The following is a 22,370-nucleotide window of genomic DNA, read 5'->3' as shown; positions in this document are numbered from 1 at the left end:
CCATTGTTTGGTTGCCAACATGGAATGACATAGAAATAGAATGATAATTCTTATTCTCATGTTTGGTTATGCCTTTAAATTAATGGAATGGAATATTTTTTATATTTTATTTATTTATTATTTATTTTTATTTTTTTTAACAAGCTAGTAACAAACAAGTTAAAAATTCATACAGATTATGATAGTTGTGAAGCAATGGTGTGAGTGGTGGTATTGGTGGCGGCATCGGTGGCCGTGATAGTAGTGGTATTAGGATGGTGGTGGTGGTAGGTCACTATGATGGTGGTGGTGGTAAGCTAGTGTTGTGGTGGTGTTGTGGTGGTTGTGGCGGTGGTGGTGTTGGTTGTGGCGGCGACGGTGATGATGGCAAGTAGTGGTAGTACAGTGATGGTTCTCATGATAATGGTGGTGTGATTTTTGTAAAAATGGTGATAGTAGTGGTAAGGTAATGGTTGTGGCAGTGACGATGGTGGTGTTGGTGGGTAGCAGTAGTAGAGTGGTGGTTCTTGCAATAATGGTGGCGGTGGTGTGCTTTTTGTTAACGTGGTGGTAAGGTAATGGTTCTAGCAGTAAAGGCAGTGGTGATGGTAAAAACAGAGGTAGTAGGGTAGTGATTCTGATGATGGTGGTAGTGATTGTGGAGGTGGCGGTTGTAGCAGTGGTAGTTGTGGTGATGGTGGTATTGGTGGTGGTGGCAGCGATGGCGTAGTAGGGTGGCGGTGGCGGTGGTCATGGAGGTAATGGTAGTGGTTGTGGAGGTGTGGTGGTGATGCAGTGGTTGTGGTGGTGATGTGCTTGCAGTTGTGGCGGCGATGGTGGTGGTGATAATGTAGTAACGGTAGTAGTGGTAGTGATGGTGGCGGCAATAGGGTGGTGGCGGTGGTGATTGTGGCGATGGCAATAGTAGTAACGATGGTGGCAATGGTGGGAGGGAGTGGTAGTAGAAGGGAATGGTGGTCGTAGCTAACTGATAATGTTTTATGGTGATTCTATGATAGAATGGAATGGCTATTCCTTGGGTTAGAGAAAGGAATGGGCATTCTCACATGTTAGAATAACAATTCCATTGAAATGACTATTCTCACTTAGATAAGACATACCAAACATGGGAAATGGAATGCAAAGTTAGAATGGACATCCTATTTAAGCCCATTCCATCGTACCAAACGTGCTCTGGGAGTTTGTGTAGTTATAGTAGGGTTGTTGTATGATGATCGTGGTCGTTGCATGTATGATACGTTATATAAGCTCCTCTAGTATTGGAGGAGCCCAAGCAACTTGAGGGGCAGGTGGCGGGCTCCCCTCACCTCAAGAAGCTGATATAAACTTGGCTGTCATCTAGGGTGACAAGTCTGATATCTTCAAAGGCAACATATCATGCATGTAGAGGCATGGATATAAGGTCCACATTGCCTCTCTCTAAGGAGACAGCCAAGCAAAACCTTGACGGTACCATGGTCTTAGCCTCCAGTCCACAGTCCTCCGATGGTCCCCAAGCGAGGTTGCCTAGGCCCAACTCCCAGCCTAGAAAGCCAAGTGGTTGAGTAGAATGAGTGACATTAAGGCAAGCCTTAGGCTGCTATGCAAGCATATGTTGGCCAAAGGACTGAATAGGCAGCCAAGGGCTCAACCTATGTAGCACGGACACGGACACAAGACACGACACGAATACTCGAAAACGCAATTTTTCAAAAAATAGGGGACACGACACGCTGGGGACACGTTTAATATATATAATTTTATTTATTTATTATATGTCTAAAATAAAAATAAAATCATTAATTCTTACACAAATCACAATAATAATAAAATTAATAACATAATTTTTAAAAAAAATTAATAAAAAATGAGTTTTTTAAAATAAAAATAATTTATTTTATGAATTTTAAGTTTAACAAAAAAAATAAGTATAAAACAAAAGAAAAAAGAAAAAAAAAGAAGGGGAGAGAGAAACGAAAAAAAATATAAAAGAGAATAAAGGAGAGGGAGAATGAAGTCAAAAAGCAGAGACAGACAGAGTCAGAAAAGGGAGAGACGAAAGGGAGGAGGAGAGGAAGAAAATGAAGAGGAGAAGAAGAAGACCAGAGAAGATGGAGAGAAAAAGGAGAAGAAGAGAAGAAGTAGAATACCTCAGCTTCTTGGATTGATCTGAAACAGGTTAGGCTTCTCTCCCTCGATCTCTTTCTCTCCTCTCCTCCCTCGATCTCTTTCTCTGCTTCTGTCGATCTCTTTCTCTGTCTCCGTCGATCTCTTTCTCTCTTTCCCTGTCTCCGTCGATCTCCTTCTCTCTTTCTCTGTCTCCTCTCCAACAGTTAGGGCTTTTCGATCCCCCTCAGGCATGTCCGGAAAGTGTCTTGCCATGTCCATGGCGTGTCAGACTGGAAGATTTCAAAAAAAAGACACGTTAGAGAGAGTGTCGGACACGTGTCTACCGCGTGTCCGACGCGTGTCAATGTCCGACACGTGTCCGACACTCGTACGCAGTGCCTGGGGACGTGTCGGTGCTTCATAGGGCTCAACTTTAGGCCTCCAAGAGAGCGTGGGTAAGTAAGAACCCAAATTGGCATGCAAGTGAGTCTAGGTCCTCAATGAGCGCGTAGGCAAGCTGACAGCCTAGCTCATTTGTCTTGGAGCTCTCCATACTTGATGGTGTGCATGCCTCGACTTAGGCTAGGCATGCAATCTCAATTGACAGTGGTGCCTTAGAGGTTTCCCATGTGGGGGTGTGATGACAATGATGCGGTGCCCGAAGGGCTCGCCACGTGTCGGGCGTGGTATAGGTACCTACAGTAGTCTTGTATAAGATAATAATATAAAATTGTCTCCTCAAAGAAAACGGACTTTACCCCGTAAATGTGACATCAAAAAATAGACAAACTGATCTCACCATTCTGCTACTTCATTGCCCTTCTACAGCTACATTTAAACAGTTATTCAACTAGATAACAATACGACAGGTCAACAACTAATTCTCCTTTCATTGCAGCAATTCAAGAAAACCAAATTACAAAGATTAATTATTTGCAATATCAACCACCTCTTGTATCAGTTTACTAAATATTTTTCAGGGTTAATTTCAATTTTATCCCCCAAACTATTGTCGTTTTTTTTCTATTTCATCCCTAAACTATCAATTTATCTAGTTAATCCCTAAAATTTTGATTTCAGTTCATATGGTTCAATTAGAGATGGCCCATCCAAATCAATAATGAGGAAAAGTTAATCTACTAGGCAAAAAGATAATTTCACAGTTTGGACAACCTAATAGTGGGTTTGGCAATTGCTTTTTTAGTAGTTTTTTTATTGGTTTTTTTGGTCTTTAGTGAACTTTTATAAAAAGAAAAATTCAAAAAAGTTCACTTTTATGTCCTACTAGACTAGATAGACTTGAAAAGCAACTTTAAAAAAAAAACATTAAAATTGACTTTTTTGAGTTTTTTTCTCTAGTGAACTTTTCTTGGAATTTTTCAAATTTTTCCTACTTTTAAGATCCATTTAGACTTGACAAACCTAAAAAGTAAAACGTTATGGCACAAATTTTTTTAAAAAAATACTTAAGAGAGAAAAAAAAAAAAAAAAAGGTTTGCGAAAAAATGTAGCTTTGTTATCTATTGCCAAACATAGCCTAAATCATACAACTACTATATTAGACAACTTACACTCTACAACCATACACCCATCTTCTATAACCCTCATTTCAAATTAGCAAACAAAAAAATGATTGTTTGGTCATGTGGTTTAAATTGTTCAAATATTAAAATGACTTTTTGCCCAGCAAATTAGGTTTTAACAAGAACTTAATATCTTTAGGGACTAAATAAAAATAAAGGGTAACTTACAAATACACCCCCTGAGATTTGCTTAAAATACAAATTATCCCTTATCGTTCTGGAAATTACATCCCGCCCCTTCAAGTTTCTAATTGCATAACCAATGACCCCTTTTATTAATAAATCATCCAGTCAGTTAACTGTTTTTAATATAGGAGAGTAGTTAAGAATTTTATTTTTTTTGTTAATTTTGTTAATAAAAAAATTTGGCAAGGGGATATTTGTAATTTTCAAAACTATAGGAGGCAGTTCGTATTTTAACTTAAATCTCAAGGGGTGTAATTAGCCTAAATAAAATTAATAGTTGAAGGATGAAACACAGAGTGGCGAAAGTTTCTAGAAACATTTTTTTGAGCATCAACAAAGAATTTTATTAAAAAAGAAAAATGTGAGGAGAGGACAAGAAGCCCTCAAACAAATAGAGAAAGAAAAGGCAGAACAATCAAAACAAATTTCACTAAACTCCTAGCACTAGAGATGGCAAACAACAGCCCAATCTCTAGAAATCAAGAAAAATGAAACTCCTTCAAAAGGAAGCCAAAAATTCCACAAAGCCAAATATGAAGCCAAATAAAGACGAATATCCCGCCCTATTCCACAAAGCCTCCTCATCTGATTTTTTGCTGTGAAAGATTCGTGCATTTTCTCCAACCAGATAGTCCAGAAAATAGCAAACACAAGCTCTCTTGTTGCCGCCAAACCCATCAAACCTAACACGAAGCATATGAATGCAGTCCCACGGAGCAACCCACTAAACATCACGTAGGCCAAACAAATGCTGCCATAAAGCAAAAGCCACCGGGCAGTCCAAAAATAGATGATCTGCCGATTCTGAGTTCCTCTTGCACATCACACACCATTGAAGACAAAGAAAGTTATTGGACCTTCTCCTTTAGAAAAGGTCATTGGTTGTGACACCCTTTTGAGATAAGGACCACATGAAAACTTCACTTTATGAGGAACAGTTGCTTTCCAAATTTTCTTATGAAGAGGAAACAAAGGGACAGAGGGATCATCAATGAATTTATTGAACAGAGATTTACAAGAAAAGACCCCTGAAGAATTGATATTCCAAACCTTACTATCACAAGAGGAAGAAAGAAAAACCCCATCAATCAATGACAACAAAGAAGCCAACTCGCCAACCTCCCTATCATTTAAATTCCTACGAAAACCAAGATTCCAAGAAATAGGTGCCACATTAGAACATGCCACCGATGCTATTGAAACATCCCGAGTACAAACCAATCTGTAAAGGAGAGGAAAAGCTCAATTGAACGAGGAATCCCCTAAACCAAACATCCTCCGAAAATCAGATACTCACCCCATTCCCCACTTTCAATGATAGGAAATTGGACACTTGTGGATATGGCCTGAACTTCATACTTGCTTTTAATGATAGAATACCATAGTGACATTCTTTCAACAGGAAATCTCCATAACCACTTACTCAAGAAGACAATGTTCCTAGTAACAATGTTTCCTATAGCAATGCCCCTTTATCCCTAGGAAGAGAAACAACCTCCCACTTAACTAGATGATCCCTTTTACCCTCATCGCACCCTTTCCAAAGAAAATCTCTTATCAATTTATTTTCCTCGCAATGTTGACCGGAATCTTGAACAACGATAAGAAGTAAATAGGAACATAACCCAACACGGACTGTACCCCCCCCCCCCCCGGGGGCGGGGGGAATAACAAGGATTGCTTCCAACCCTCTAATCTTTTCCCAATTTTGACAAGTACAGGCTCCCAAAAAGATGCCGATCTAGGATCTCCTCCCAATGGAAGCCCAAAATATTTGAGAGGAAACTACTCAATGGGACATCCCAACATATCTTCCATCCTTTGCTCATAGGTAGACTTCAAATTAATACCCACAACACTACTCTTACTATGATTAACCTTGAGCCCCGACACAATTTCAAAGATTCTCAAAAGCATTAGCAAATTGCCAACCTTACCCTCCTCCTTTGATGAAAAAAAGATAGTGTCATCCGCAAATTGTAATGGGTGACACCAATCCTATCCCTACCCACCACTTATGAAGCATGGGTACTCCGAAAATATTGTTATACTCGTACCGTGTACTTACCAGGTACTGGTAATCGTACCGATAGGACTGCATGCGTACCGAGTACTCGAAATACATACTGGGTACTTTTTATACATTCTTTGATAGTTGGGTACTGGATAGGTACTTCATGGGTACATCAAGAGTACATCAAGCTATGAGACATTGGTGGGGATACGTTTAATTTATTAGAGAATTCTTATTTACTTGAAATTGTAAATCCTTTACATGATGTGCTAGAGATGAAAGATATATTATTCAATGATGAAGTTGATAAAAGTGAAAACTAAAGCTTCAAGTTTTTAAATTTTGCTTAGCTTGATTTTGAAATGAAACTTTATTTTGTAATTTCTCCTATTTAATGGCATTAAAATAGCTTATAGACTTTGCTTTGGTATTGGTATTGTTGAACCATGATTTCTCTTTTGGTTTTATAATTTCTCCTTTTAGTTTTGGTATTGAACTTTAATTTATAGATTGGATCTCAAATTATAAATTATAAAAAAATAAAAAACTTATTGGCGTACCCCAGCCGTACCCGTATCCTATTTTTTTTAAGTCTTGCCATATCGGCATACCCGTATCGTACCCGTACCAATATCCGTACCCGCACCCGTGCTTCATAGCCCACCACAAATCCTTTGATAATATCCTTTTCTTTAGCTAGAACGATGATTCTACCCAACACATCAACTACTAAAATAAGCAAAATGGTGACATATTGCATGACGACATTCACAATGACCTAAAAGAATTCCCAGCATTACCATTCACAATGACCGCCATATTGCATGACGACACACCCCCCCAAACCCACCTCCTCCACCTAGACCCAAAGCCCTTCTGTAATGACCCACCACATATAATATCTTGCATTTAATTAATTAAGGAGATTTGGATTTTAATTAGTTATTATTCTGATTTAGTTTGGGATTTATAAGAATTATGGAGTCTGATTTGTATATGATTCTATTAAGGATTTATTTTGGAATTAGAAATTGAAAACCTAAATGACTTAAGGAGGTGAAATTGACGAGTTGAATCAGTTTAATTTCAAGTATTAACCCATTTGGGAGTTCAATAAATATTCAATTCAGTTTAGTAAAATTCAGATTTGATTAATTGGAGTTAATTAAGTTATGAAGATTGGGAATTATGATTATTATGAATTAAATTTACTTATGAGGTGTCCAATTTGAATATGTAATTTATTGACAGAGATTTTGAGTTTAATCTGAAATTGAAGGCCTTAGTGATTTGAGAAACCAAAATTGATGATGGCAATAAGTTTAATTTGATATTTGGAGCCTGTTGAGAGTTTGATTAAAAATCTGATTCAGATTGGTAAAAATTAAATATATTTAATCGGGCCTTAGTTAAAGCTAATTCGACTAATTAAATTACGTGGGATTTGTAATTAATTATGATTAATTAAATTATGTGCTAATCAAGAATTATTAAGACTCGGTGTTGCTTAATTAAGTTAATCTTAATCATAAATAGAATTGTGGAATGGTCTAGAATTTGTGGGTGTGGGTGTGGGTGTGGGTGTGCTGAGAATTCTGTGTGCGCGCTGAGAATTCTGTGTGTGTGTGTGTATGTGAGTGATGTGCTGGAAGAATTCTAGTGTGTGTTTGTGTGTGTGCACGTGTTCCCTAATGAAAAAGTAGGGTGTGTATATGTGTATTGCTGATGAGTTCAAGGGTGTAACTTCATTACTCATGTTTTCTGCTGGGCAATTTTAGAGAGAGAGAGAGAGAGAGAGAGAGAGAGAGAGCTCACCTTTACCAAGAGAAGTTCAAGATTTGAAGAGAAGAAGAAGACCCAAGGGGGGAATCAACTTTAATTTCTGAAATTAGAGCTTAAGGTATGGGAATCATGCTTGATTTTTGTAGAATCTTTGTATTACACTTAAAATTAAAGATGAGTTTGGAATCAACATCATGCAATTGGAAGAAATTAAGGAGAAAATGAAGGAAATTGAGCTAGGTTCATGGTTTTGGAAGTTATTTGGAAATTAATCATTTTGGATTTGATTTATATTGCCTTGCATAAAATGGAATTTCATTTTCACATACATGAACAAATGCTATAAGTTTTGATACCTTAAATTTACATGCATTTTAGATTTCAAGAATTTTGAAGAATTGATTCTATGTTTTGAAGAGAACTAAGACGAACATTTGAATTATATCTTAACTTAATTAATTTGTAAAGTCCTTGTAAACAAATGTTTTCTTCCCCGTGAAATTTTTATGTCATGTTTTTAAGTTTATGAGTTTGATTTTGGGTTTGGATTTTGAAATATTGTTGCATGAAAGCTTTTGTATCGCATTTATTTCAAAAAATTAAGTTTCCATATTCAATTTCATGTTTTGTTCTCTAAAGAAAAGAAGTATGGAAAATCTTTACATGCATAAAGATTTAATTCGAGTTTTTGCAAATTATTGAGGTTTTAAGTAAATAATTCCTAAAGGGTCATGTATTGGTATTTTTCCAAAGTATTTTCATGATTTCAAACAAGCCATGGATGACCCCAAGTTTTGAAATGAAGTTTGGAAGCTAAATCTTCAGTTTTGAAAACCCAGAAAATTTACAGACCGCTTGAGCAACCAATTAGTGGCTCGAGCGAACATTACAAGCTTCCAAAACTTTTGCAATCTTTCCAGACCGCTCAAGCGACCAATTGGTGGCTCAAGCGAACCCACCTTATGTTTGCTAGTTGCTCGAGCAACCAAGTGTTAGCTCGAGCGCACTTTTGACCCATCCAGTATTTCTGCAGACTGTGCAGTCCGCTCGAGCGACCAAGAGGTGGCTCGAGCGGTCAGGCAGTTTCAACATGTTTTGAAAAATTACATCTTTTTTATATTTTCATTCTCATCTCTTCTCAAGCATTCTTAGACATAAATTATGACTCATTGAGGATTAATAAGTTAAGAACCAACAAAAGTTAATTGATTATGAAGCAAAGTAAGAAATCAGTTTATTTGAAAAGAAAGAATAAGTAAGAATACATGAAACAAGAATTCGGTTTATTAGGGAAGAAAAGAATAAGAGAAGTTATATGTGATCAAGAGAGTAATATTGTGTTTCGATATGTTCGTTTGTGTGCTTTGTGCAGGTTGGGTGTCCGAGGAGTTATGTTCGAGTCAAGCCCACTGTAAATAATATCTCTATAAAGATATGTTCGAAAAGTGTTCTGTAAATTGTTATATGAATCATGTTTATGAAATGTTATTTTATATGAATGAATGAATGAATGTCCGATTTTAAAATGTAATCGTGGCATCCATTAAAAGGCCCTCGCCTGGGAGAAACAATACCATGGCCCTTTGATTAACGAAATATGCCCTCGCCTGGGAGGAAACAATACCATGGCCTTGTGTTGATGAGGCCCTTGCCTGGGGAAAATAATACCAAGGCCCTTCATTATTTGGTTACAGAGATTTCTAATGTTGGCCCAAGTGGTCCTTTTGCTTGACATAGATGGTCCCGTCGTTTAGACTCATGTGATTCCTTTGTTGACCTTCATGGTCCCTTTGATTATGCTTTTGGGCCCTTCGTATTCGACTAGATGTACCACGTATAATGTTTTGTTAATGGATTCAATATGGAAAATGCTTTGTTTGATTCAGATATATGTTTCATTTGAAAAAGTATGATTTCAACACAATAAATGTTCGCTTTGAAAATGATGTTATATGATATTTGGAAATGTAAAAATATGGCAAATACTTTGTTTTGAAAATGATATAAGATTCGCTTTGAAAATTGTAAGACATACTTTTAAATTGTTATAAATTGTTATGGACTTCATTCATTAACCTCTTTATTTAGGTATTACTCGTTGGGCTCTAACTCACCCCTCTCTCATATATATGTAAGTGAGCAAGTGGAAGATCAGCATTAAAGTTTGCCTCGAAGTCCGCCCTTTGTCAAGCCACCCAAGCAGTGCCTCCGTGATGAGGCTTTAGTTTTATTTTGTCAAGCTTGCTAAGCTTTGTATTTTTTTTTTTTAAGTCTTATATATATGTGTGTGAGATGTATTAAGATTTAAATATGTATATGATAAAAGTATGTTTGAATGTTTTAAATATTTTAGTTCATCATGTATGCACAGCGCAATGGACATTATTCATTTTGTTTTACTTCCGCTTCAAGCCTCGATATTAATTAAATATTTTCGAAATTTTGTCTTTAAGGCCTGATTACAGGCCAGTCATGGCCTAAACCTTTAGGAGTGGGTTTGGGTCGTGACACCTTCCTTTCCAACTCAAAATCCAAAAAGCCCTAATTCACATGGTCGTATGCTTTCTCAAAGTCCACGTTAAAAACAATGCCCTTTTTATGCAATCCCCTATATTACTCAACTAAGAAGCACGGACACGGACATGAGACCTGGCGATTTCCAAAAAATGGGGCCACGGACACAGCGGGAACACGACAATAAAATATGTTTTTATATATTTTCATTTACTATTTAGATTAATATTACATCCACAAACAATTAATATTAACAAAAACTAATTCTAATTCTTTTTTTTTTATAATAATAAATAAAATAAACACTTTTAAATTAACACATCTTTTTTTTTATAGATGATCTATTAAGTATTTAAATCTAAGGAAAAAAATAATAATAAACATTTAACATTCATCAAAAACACAAAATAAAAAGGAAAAAAAAAAAAAGACAACTTGGCATGTCCCTAGTGTACGTCTCTGAAGTGTTTCCAGTGTGTCCCCTGAAAATAAATTAATTAAATAAAGAGACACGCCATGTGGTGCGTCCCATACATGTCTCCGTCGTGTTCGCGTGTCCCCGAAAGTGTCAACAATCTCATTGGCCACTAGGACCACATCCAGGATTTGCCGTCCATGCACAAAGGCCCCTTTTGAAGAAGAAATGGTTTTCCCAAGGACAGCCCTTTTTAAGGAGCATCTTTCCCAAAATTTTGTAAAGTTGCGTAACCAAACTAACAGGCCTGAAATCTCCAGTCTTAACCGACTTCTCTTTCTTGGGAATGAGACAAATGAAGGATGCATTGGTGCATAAGTTAACCTCCCCCACTCTCAAAAAACTGACCAAACACTTTCATAAGATCCCCTTTCACGATCTCCCAACAATCTTGAAACACTACCATTGAGAAACCATTCGGGCCTAGAGCCTTATCTCTCTCGCATTCAAACAGAGCCTACTGCACCTCACATTCTTCAAAAGGTCTCTTGAGCCAACTGACTTTCAAGGTATCCACAGGAGCCCAAAAAATACCTTTGATCCCTAGACGGTCCACTCCTCCATTAGAATAGAGAATCGAGTAAAAATAGAAAATCTCATTAACGATTTTCTCTTTCCTTATTCACCAACCAATCCTTGCCCAATTTCCAAATTTTTAATGAAATTCTTCTTCCTTTTCCCCGACGCAACCCTATGAAAAAATCTTGAATCGATGTCGCCGTCTTTTGTCCATTTCAACTTAGCTCTTTGTCCCCAAAAAATCTGCTCCCAAAAAACAAGCTCTTCCAACTTTAATTTGAGCAATGATCTCTCATCTCTCGAAGTCCTAGATAAACCCTCCCTAGACTCCTTTGCATCCAAATCTTCAATACCTCAAACTAACTCTGCTTTCAACTCATTTAGATCACCAAAAACTTACGCTTCCAAATCGTTAAATTCTCCTTGACCCCTCTCAACTTTCACATAAACTTGAAACCCTCCCCACCCATGGACTCTTCCATTCTCCCACCACTCCTTGAAATCGGTTTTAAAAGAGCGATTTTTCAGCCATGTGTTCTCGAATCTAAAGGAGGTTGGACCCTATTTAAAGGGACAACTCTCAAAAATCACCTGGCAATGATCTGAAACAACTCTTGGCACAACCTCTTCCCTTAAATCAGGAAACAACTCCTCACAACGCAAAGTATGAAGAAATCTATCCAACCTACGGCAAACACTATTCTCCTGAAGATTAGACCAAGTAAACCGAGCACTACTCGAGGGTAGATCAATCAACTCACACTCTCTTATAAAGGAATCGAAATCCCACATACTTCTATTTGTGGAAACCCCATTGAGCTTTTTCGAAATCAGCCTAACCAAACAGCCTCCTCAATATATATGATACATATATATATGTTGCAATCCATGTTGTAGAAGCTAAGTAGACATGCTTAGAATCAAAACCACAACTAGGAGAGCTTCTACATGTGCTCATATGCATTTTATACCAGGTAATAGGTAGGAGGAATAAGTGGTTGATTGTTCTTACAAAAAGGTCAAAAGATGTATCAAAGCGAATTATGGGTGAACAAAAACTGATTAAAAAAAATTTATTCACCCAAAAAAAACCGATAAAAAATTAGAAGGTAGCATCATTAAGGAGCAAAAAATTACCTCCCAGTCTGTACAAATAGGAAGAATACGCTTCAAGTTACTACACTGGGCTGCATATACTGCTGTTTCATATTTCCCACCATCTTGCTCTGCAATTCTCTTCAATACAAGAAGGCATAGAAGAAAGGAAATCACTTAATTGATCGACCATTTTTTAATGGAGAAATGGCGGCATCTTATTAAGCTATGAATATTGAGAATCTCCAAACAAGAAGAGCAGAAAACAATTTACAATAACGTCAATTGTCTACCAATCTTACAAGAGAAAGTGAACAAGATTTGATTTATCAATCAATGGGAGTTGCCGAAGAGAAAAATTAGAACCACAAAATATTGAGAAAAAGGGAGCACAAGGAATGTGTGCGACATTTATAGAAATCACGCATAAGAAAGTTCGCCCACAGAAAGTACTTTGATTAAATATTTTTTCCCGTACCTCTGATACACAATAGGTAGCCCATTTCCAAAGGCGCCATTGGTGACCAATGCCACTTTCGAGTTCAATAGCTTGCAGAGTTCTATTCTTTCCATTTTTTACCAGGGCTTCAACTGATGGACATAGGTCCAACCCTCCAAATGGGCATAGAGTTGCAGCTCTCCATGGCTGCCCAAAGGGAATTTAATATCACAATGGGGCATGAAGTTTACAACTACAACCCCAAAAAAATTTTGCATACCTGTCCAGCAGACCGGCAAAGATCACAGGCCTCCTCTAGTCTGCCAGCCCTTAACAAACTCCAGATATCTTCCAGAAGAGATTCATCTTGTTTCTGTTGATTAAAAAAAAAGTTTACATAATTCTAACAAACAAAAAATAAATAGACAAATAATATATTTCAAAAAATGTTAAAAATCTTCTAGATCTACTAGTTTCAGGAAAATTGAATCCAACAAGATGAACGGCATAGGATGCAGATACAATGCGTGGTTGCAAAGCTGAACAGATGTGAAAAGGACTTTAATATACTGAAATGTAATCAAAATTATATTCAAAATGTACTACAACAGACCACAAGCAGTTCATGGGTGAAATAAAATTATATATATTGAGACAATTGTTCATCGAAAAGTACTTTATCATCAGGTAGTTGTTCAGCATGTTCACGAGTTGGAGCATCAAAATCCAAGTGATGAACAGTTTTTGGTTTTGAGACACCTTTCTTTAGAGCACGTTGGGTATGACACCAGACCCCAGAGCTGGGGAGATAAGTACCAACATGAGAACCTCTCACCTGCGAAGACAACCAACAGTTATGCCAACCATACCACAGAACTCCTAATACAATTTCAGTCAAATTATTGTGAAGTTTAAACTATCAGGGAAGAACCAAGGAAATCAAACAATTATTGTTAAATACAATCTTCTTCAAAGAAGATAAATGACTAAATGGCTGCCAAATGGTTCTTTCGTGTTCTGTCTAGATATTGATAATAGGACCCAACATAGCATAATCATGGCTTGATCCTTCTGCTTCGGGCCAACCACATGTTCAAATATAAAAACTGGAAGTCAACCGGGCTGAAAAAAACAATGTGAATGAGAGCCACAAAATTGTCATCCCATAATCTATGTTTTCATTAAGACATCTCCATTTTCATTTTGCATGACCAGAAAGCTTAGTCAACATTTGCTTACCCATCCCACAACTGGTGGTATTAATGAAATCTCCAGCATCCAACCATACCAATCAATCATCCATTTCAGCCTCCTCTGTTTTAATTAAAGCTCGCCCTTATGAGTGTGTTATTCCGTCACTTCCTGGATCTTGTCCATCAATAAAGCACACCCATTGTCCTACTTGACTTTCTTTCCAATTCGATACATATGCTTGATCCCACACAACAATGTTTCTACTTTCATCATGAAATTAATTTATGGATATTTCCTTACATCTACGCTGTTTTTTATCTAACAATTGACAGATAAAATCAGCAGTCTTAGTAATTTGTTGGACAGTGGCTATCCATTATCATTACACCCTCGCCACCTGCCCCCAGTTCTACAAAATCCTTTTACCAACTCTAGTCTTGCTTCTCATATATACCCATTGAACTCTAAAGCATCTCAACTTAAATCAAGGCAATCAAGCTCTAAACTATCACAGTCTGTACTAGTCAAACTAGTGATCACAAATGGCATACAACATGGGATCTCTTCCCTGAAGTGGCCTGACCAATCCAACCATAATCAATCCAAAAGAAGACCTTCCCAATGCAACCTTAACCTATTGTAATTAAGAATCACTTCACACCCCCCATGACTCCATCAAAAGCCACAAAACTATATGAAGATGCTCATCTTTCCTTCAGTTGCATAACATAACAATAACTTCCATGGGTAACCAACATAATACTAAACCAAATAATATACTACTATTCTTGTCTCATTTCTTGAACTTTGCTCAGTCACCCTCTTAGTTTCACAGCACACCTCATAAATTTTTCACATAGTAGTTGATGCAGCATTTATATCCCTCTTTATTCCTTCTCTTTTCTCTCATCATATAAAATACCTCCTTTATTCCACATGCAGCTATCATCAATACTTACTTATCAAAAACAATTAAATAAATACTCCCCAGTTGAATATAATTTGTTCCACTGTAATAGGTGCGAACCTCAGTTTTGTTACGCTTCATCTTACAATGAGACTATTCTTACCTTCAAAGCCCTCAATTAAAACCCCAATGACTTTCCCATATCTGTAAATTGCTCCCAAAAATAAAATAAAATAAAAAATAGATACGGTTCCTAAAAACAGGGAAGTTAATAATTTCTGCTGTAATGCGTTCCCCTATGTGGTTTATTGGGTAAATAATGAATGTAAAGTTGTCACTGTTCCACATCCTTTAATTTCTTCATGACACAAGCATTTGATCCTCACCCATGATGCATGTAATGTAATCCATCTCTAGTTTCCAAATGACTTATTCTAGTAAGTACATGCATGTCTTGATCACCACACACCGAAGTTGTAAACTTACAATATGGATCATCATGTGAATTTATATATATATATCTTAGACTTACTAGTCACCATTTAAATATAATTATCAACTGAAGTTCTCCCTTTTCTAGGACCATATCATGCTTTGTAACCTTCCCACCAAAATTCCTTCTGAACTACAATGTATTAAAACAAAATTTTGCTTTCAGAATACAATTTACAATTGCTCCTGTTCAACCCTCCAAGGGCCCATCATCAATACTCTCCTAACACAACCAGGCAACTCATTTTGCAAGTCACTGATTCTTCTACCAAATCACATTCTCCTTTTACTAATACAGAATAAAAGTTTTAAATCTTTTGCTTTCAAATTTCAGCACATAAAACCTATTGCATATTTTATCTTCTTTGCCACCCAATATCTTGATATTATATTTGATTTATTATCGTGCACTAAAATCTCTCCAGGAAAAAAGTCTTTGATCACTAAGTTGTCTGCTAATTTGGGAGAAGGCACAGCACTCCAAGCCTTACACCTCATTGATGTGCATGTTAAAGAAAAAAGATGTTAATTTTCACTACCTAAATCATTTGTTTACAAAAATAGATCTCAAATAAACTAAAAATAACAATGGCTGATTATGATATCAATTCAATAATCGAAAAAGGAAAAAATAATTCAAGTATATGGTGGATAATGGTATCAATTCACAATAGTTGGCAACTTCAGACAATCTGTTGAAATGCAACAAGAAAGGCATTCAAAATCAAAATTAAATTTTAAAAAGTAAAGAAACAACAAACCATGGATAAGCATTAGACCGTCAAAACAGGAGAAAGTAGCAGACTCATCACCTCATTATCCAAATCAAGGACTTTGGAGCTGTGTTACATGGACTCTTCTATTTCCCCCACAATACCCGTGTCCACCGGATATGACATGGATAAGGGTGTGGGATATGTGTCCGACGCTCGTACCCAATTTAGACACTCAGATCCTTTAATTTGTGACAATACATGAAGAAAAAGAAACTTGCATTTGTTAGTAAACCAATATTTTTAGGCTCCCACATGAATTAGATATAGAAATTTCATATTTTTTTCTAAATCATATTTAATTTCTAATATATTTCTACATAATTTAAATCATTTCATCTGAGAATATTATATAATATGCAATATATATATGCCTATGACGTGTCCCCGTATCCATATCCAATTTTGGATACATACCCCAAGATCCTAAGATTTAAATTTATGAAGGTCTGACGCTTGGATACACACCCGCACCCGACACTCGTACCCGAGTCCATGTAACATAGCTTTGGAGGCTAATCCTTCAAGCCACTGAACAATCTGGAGGCCTAATTGTGCTGTATGATCTGCAACAACAAACTGGCAAGCCTCCAAATGCGAAGTTGTTGGGGACTGTCGTAAGGCATTAGATGAAACTCACAATATAAGAGCAAGAAAACATAATGGAAAACTTGAGAGTTAACAATAGTAGATGCGTCACCAGCATCATATCTTCTGGGAGTTCTTCATTTCCCACAAGAAGATGAAAAAAATACTTTTCACAAACAAGCCAACATAAACATGCAGGAGCCAACAAGAATACCTTGTCTAAACATTCAAGTACATTAAGTAACTTCAATATGCATCATTATTCCTAACCAGGAAACTATGTGAGCAAATATGTAACTAAAGTTTGAACATTCTAATATGAATGTTGGGATAGCCAATCATCTAATTTAAGAATTCAATTTGGAGGAAGTTACGAGATGAGAAATGTATATAAAAGAATGACCGATTTCACCATCAAATTGAAATTTGTTTAATAAGGCAAATGATAACACTTTGTAAAGCTTTCTAAGTATTCAATTAGACATGGTATCAGGTATGACATGCACCAACAATCAGGAATAAAAATCTTCCAAGATTTCTAATACTAGCTGATTCATGATCCGATATTGTAGCATATACCAATGTTGTCTCATCAAGATCATTACACCATGAACCAACAAGATACTCAAAAGTCCGCATAACCAGCCGAATTGAAACAATGGATTAAAAGGTGAGGTGCAGAGAGGAGTGGTCAAATATTACATTGACCAAGAGAGAAGAATTAATCGTAAATGTCTAAGAGAACGGTCAGATCACTTATATGCTCATATTCAGCAGGGATGTAACTGACAAATATAAACTTCAAGTGTGCTTTAATCTAATAACATGGAACTACTTCAAAATAATTTTTGAATGTCACACTGTTATTTCTTCTTAAGCACAACTAAATAATTTGATACCAACAGAGAATGGATAAATTACACAAATACTTCACTCCTCAGTACATAAATCATTAAGTATGAACTTCCCAAACTTCAATGAGCATGCATTCAAGAAGTTTCAACATTGTTGTAGTGACACTGTAGAGTCCACTTTATCTATATAAAACATCAATTCTATGAAAGGAACATTAATGGTAGAGATTTATTTCCTTTCCCATATAGGTACCACAAAAGAGACCAAGAAGCAGCCTCATCAAGTAAGAGTTGAGCCTTCTGCCTCATCAACTTGTCCTCCACAATTCTATGTCTTTCATTGGATCCATACCTACAGAAGTAGAGCACAGGGACATAGTAAAACAACCAACCACGATGCTGAGCATTACCAAATTTAATATGAAAAAATCAAAACAAAATATTCATGATAACTGCATCCTAAGAACCTCATTCAACATGATTCAGAGCCAATATTTACACACAAAAAGGGCACACTGTACAAAATATTTTAGGCAAAGACCTTTCTCATTGCTTCTTTCTTTATAAACTAGAAATGAGACTTCCTCCTCCCTTATCTGCCCACCTCCTATTTTCATCCTAATAAAGAAATGTTTCTCGTGCATGCACAGTAAAATACTACAATAATATTCACAATACTCAGCATGCTACAATGGTACATGTGCACACATATTCCAAAAAAAGACTCTTCAACAGAAATACAAATATATGAGAAGTGTGAGACCCACCTTATTGACTCCGATACATTGCGGCAAGATCTCTCAAATTGCAATATCAGATCACGGATAGGCATCAACCCTGTGATACACAAAATGTCAACTATAAGATACACAAGGGAATCATAAATGTTATTCATAATAAGTTCCGTGGCAGATGAAACTTGAGCACGGAAAGGAAATTCTGAACACCAGTGTAGTAATTTAAAACGTGCAACAAGATAAAACATTCATTCAACTTTCAAAGAAGCAAATCAATAATCTTTGTAAGCTTCTCAAGTTTACCATCTTAGGTCCAAAATCCTCCAAAACATTCTCCAGGAGTTATGGAACGGAAATATTTATTAGGTTAGCACCAAACAGTTACTAGATCAGCATCCAACATGGGTCAGAATAACATAAGCACATCAAAAATTTAAAGATTTGGCAATATGTAAAATAACAATTTAACTAGAGGATAGCAAAGTTGACTCAAAATGAACTACAAAGCTTTGAGATCAAAATCAAATTTCATTTCTACATAAGATCATAAGCATCGAGTAATTTGAAAAGTTTCCATGCCAATTTTAGCAAGTAATTAAATGTTTATCCGCGAAACAACGAAAAACCAAGTAGCATTGCACAATTTCATCATCATGCAATCCTAAATGGATATATACCACAATGAATGGCACAAACAGAAAAACTCCACATATATATATATATATATATATATTTAAAAGGGTTGAACTTGGATTTACACATAATTAAACACAAAAACATAGAGGCATCACATATACAAAAGCATAATCAAATAGTTCATGAAACTCCAAAAGATTAATGCACTTGATGAATTGCCCTCTTTGATGTCAATGAATCCACAATAATTAAAGTTCAATTTTGTTTTTTAAATGATCCACACAGCTCCAAAATTGATAAACATTAATTAAATTCAATAAAACATCCTGTGATCTCACACCTACAAAAACTGGCATAGGTTAGATGAATAAATGCAACTTAAACACATCCTTCGAACCTGGTCAAAATCTATAACCATTGATGCAAGAGACCAATCCATATGCAAAAATAGTGAGAAAATTGTGATTTTAATTAAGAAATTTTACTTCCAGCACCTTGGAGAGCAGAATCAAGTAGAGAAGCAAATAAAGTAAAAGTTGTATCTCCGCCATCTGACAATGCATCATCCTCATGCTTGCAAGATTTTAATGAATAACTTCCAGGTCGATGTATCGAATCAACAGCAACATCTGCCTCAGATACACCACGACTGCCAGCCAATGATTTTCTCCACAAACCAGATTGTGTCTTTGCAGGTGTTCCTTCTAATTGATCAGCATCAAAGCTCTCAACCTCTTGTTTGATATCTTCAAGAAAAAGTGCAGCATTTGGCCGCCTTTCAATGCTCTGCCCATCATACAAAATCCTGGTTCCACTGAACTTAGAAACTGAATTGTCGTGACTGGAAGTTGAGTGCCTTTTCCTACACATTGCATAATCCTGGTTCCACTGAACTTAGAAACTGAATTGTCGTGACTGGAAGTTGAGTGCCTTTAAATTCTGTAAATTCGTTAGTGCAGGTATGCACAAGCGAAATACAGTAAATTCTGTAATTCGTTAAAGCAGTGCTGGTAAAAACGCACTTAAAGTGCAATAACAGAAGAGCGTTTAGTAGGTAAAACGAAGCATATTTACAACACTACACTAAAAACATTCTATTTGATAAGCTTAAATCGAGCTTTTTTTTATATTTTAACATATATAATTTATTAGCTCTACCTTTAGATTACAATGATGATGGTCGTATGCTTAATGAGAATGATCATTATACACTTTAGGATCGTATTGCGTTGCTTATGTTAGGCATGGACCACTAGTGTTTTTCGATTTTGACTTTTAGATATATTTTTATTCAACCATATACTTCATTTTGATCATGACTATCAAGTATCATTGTTGTAAATATTTTGTAATTGTGATTATTTGGTAAAGCACATGAGAAATTATATAAAAAGATTTGCTTAAATGGTATATGATTAGTTGGACACTTTGTTATATTATCCACCAATAATTGTTTTCAAATTTAAAGATATTGGCAAGTGATGCAAAGTATAAGAAGCTCAAGGAAGCGTAAATTCAAAGAAGTGACGATATTTGAAAGTTTGCATGATTTCAAAGAAAAACCAATAGAAACCATATATAATCATGTCTCTAGTATTATTAGAGTGTTATTTTATTATTATTTTTAAGTTTCCTAGAATTTTTAGCATAGGGGTATTTTGGTAATTTTTATATTTGCTAACATGGGCTATAGGGGTTACCCATGGGTTGTCTTGTGGATCAAGTTATTTAATTAGTTTTAATTTATGTTTCTTATTTGGCTTTAAATTAGTTTCGGAAGTCAAAATATTTTTAGTAGTTTTTTTTTTTAGTTCTAGTTGGAATAGGAAATCTCTAAAGCTTATATAAAGTCATGTAATACTTCTAAGTTAACAGAGTTGATATTAAAGAATTTCAGGAGCTTTGAAGCTTTCTTATGGATTGTGTGATGCAATCAAAACCTATGTACTAAGAAGGACAAACACGGATATACGACACGACACATACTACACAAGCATGCAGACATACCAACTTTCAAAATATGTAAGACATGCGGGGGACACACACGAAATATATAATTTAATATATTTATTATACGTCACATATATTCAAAGATAATAAAAAATGCAATATAACACTTATTTTATAAATTTACTTTGTTTTTTCTTTTATCATTGTATCCTAAGTTATTGTGCCTGAGAGCACAATGCACTAATACTATGGGGGGAAAAAAGTGTAGAATGGAAAACAAATGTTTTCAAGTTACTGTGACTTGTGACAAAAAAATAAAAACGTGCATTTCCCCATGTTTTCCTAATGAGTTAAACCCAGCAAGTTGACATGTACAAGGGTCTAAAGAATGTCACAGATTTTTGCCAATGTACAGTGTAACAAGGTAATGTAACAAATATCTCTATAACACTACCAACAAAAGTATTGAATAGAAGGAAAGGGGGCTCTATACTACAAGTCATGAACTTGAAATAGAAATAGATTACTTACTGATCTGGGTAAAAGACACTTGCAACATCAAGCCTACATGTATGTATCTCCTTAAAACACTCAATTAAATAATGAATATTTACAGTGGTTGTAAAATATGAAATATAACTAAAGTGCAATGGCTATTCCAATTTGGTGTTGGTTACCAACAGTGTCCAATTATATGAGTGTAACTCCACTAGCAGATGTAAACATGGTATTTGTATATAAATGTGGTTAGACCAAATTGATGGAAATAAATGTGAACAACCCAAATGATTCTGGTTGAAATTGGGCATTTTAAATAAAAATGGAAGATACAAACTACAAAGGGGTTGTTATGATAGTGAAGAAGAAATAGAGGGAAAACGTGACTAGTACTGAAATGGAAAGCGTATGGTATGGTAAATAGAATAGAATACCCATAACGACGATAGCGCTCTCTGGTGCTGAGATCTTCGGGGTCGAAGTAGCTGGGAGAAGTCTCCATATCAACCTCCATCGCTGCAAATATTGGTTTTGGAAATCCTTAAAACCCTAAATCACTTCAATTGTGTGTCCATTCTGGCTTGGATCAAAGATAGACCCAAAGGGTTTAGGGTTCAGAGAGAGATAAAACCATAGGGAAGAGAGAGGCAGGGACGAAAAGGAGGGAAGCTAGACAGGAGTAGGATATGAGGACAAAAATTTGCTAATCCATGTCACAATAATGATATGGTGTAACCCACCAATCAAAATTCAATAATAGACTAGCTGGCTTCCTTGTCGCCAAACAGCCTCTGTTTGCCGTTTCCGTTTGCAGTTCTTCAATTTTTTAAATCAATTCGAATTTTTTCTTTCACATGTTTTTTAATTTAGGCTCTTATAACATAATTTTAAGTTTGAATTCTTTTTACTCAAAAGTCTATGCGTGAAAATAGTAGATATGTTTGGTTTGTGTTTTGAAATAAAAATTTTTTAAAAATTTTGAGAAGAGAGTTTAGAAATTTTGTTTTGGTTTGTTTGATTGTATATTTTGAAAAGAGTTTTAGAAT

General features: G+C 35.8%; 1 pseudogene across 1 annotated transcript in view; it reads right to left on the bottom strand.

Annotated features, from left to right (window-relative positions):
* Positions 1 to 22,031, bottom strand: part of LOC145820233 (nuclear pore complex protein NUP107-like) — a 57,040-nt pseudogene extending 35,009 nt beyond the window's left edge. Inside the window, exons 1-10 of the transcript XR_014361416.1 lie at positions 21,759 to 22,031; positions 19,371 to 19,738; positions 18,271 to 18,340; positions 17,742 to 17,855; positions 16,762 to 16,795; positions 16,536 to 16,673; positions 13,372 to 13,530; positions 12,976 to 13,068; positions 12,735 to 12,902; positions 12,299 to 12,397 (exon numbers count right to left, since the gene is read on the bottom strand). The product of XR_014361416.1 is annotated as a nuclear pore complex protein NUP107-like (transcript). The remainder of the gene's footprint in view (positions 1 to 12,298; positions 12,398 to 12,734; positions 12,903 to 12,975; positions 13,069 to 13,371; positions 13,531 to 16,535; positions 16,674 to 16,761; positions 16,796 to 17,741; positions 17,856 to 18,270; positions 18,341 to 19,370; positions 19,739 to 21,758) is intronic.
* Positions 22,032 to 22,370: the final 339 nt, after the last annotated feature.

This window comes from Camellia sinensis, chromosome 2 (genome assembly GCF_055761805.1).
Source record: "Camellia sinensis isolate YWXY chromosome 2, ASM5576180v1, whole genome shotgun sequence".
Classification (NCBI taxonomy): domain Eukaryota; kingdom Viridiplantae; phylum Streptophyta; class Magnoliopsida; order Ericales; family Theaceae; genus Camellia; species Camellia sinensis.
Note: the sequence above shows the minus strand (reverse complement) of the source record. Positions and strands in the feature narration are given on the sequence as shown.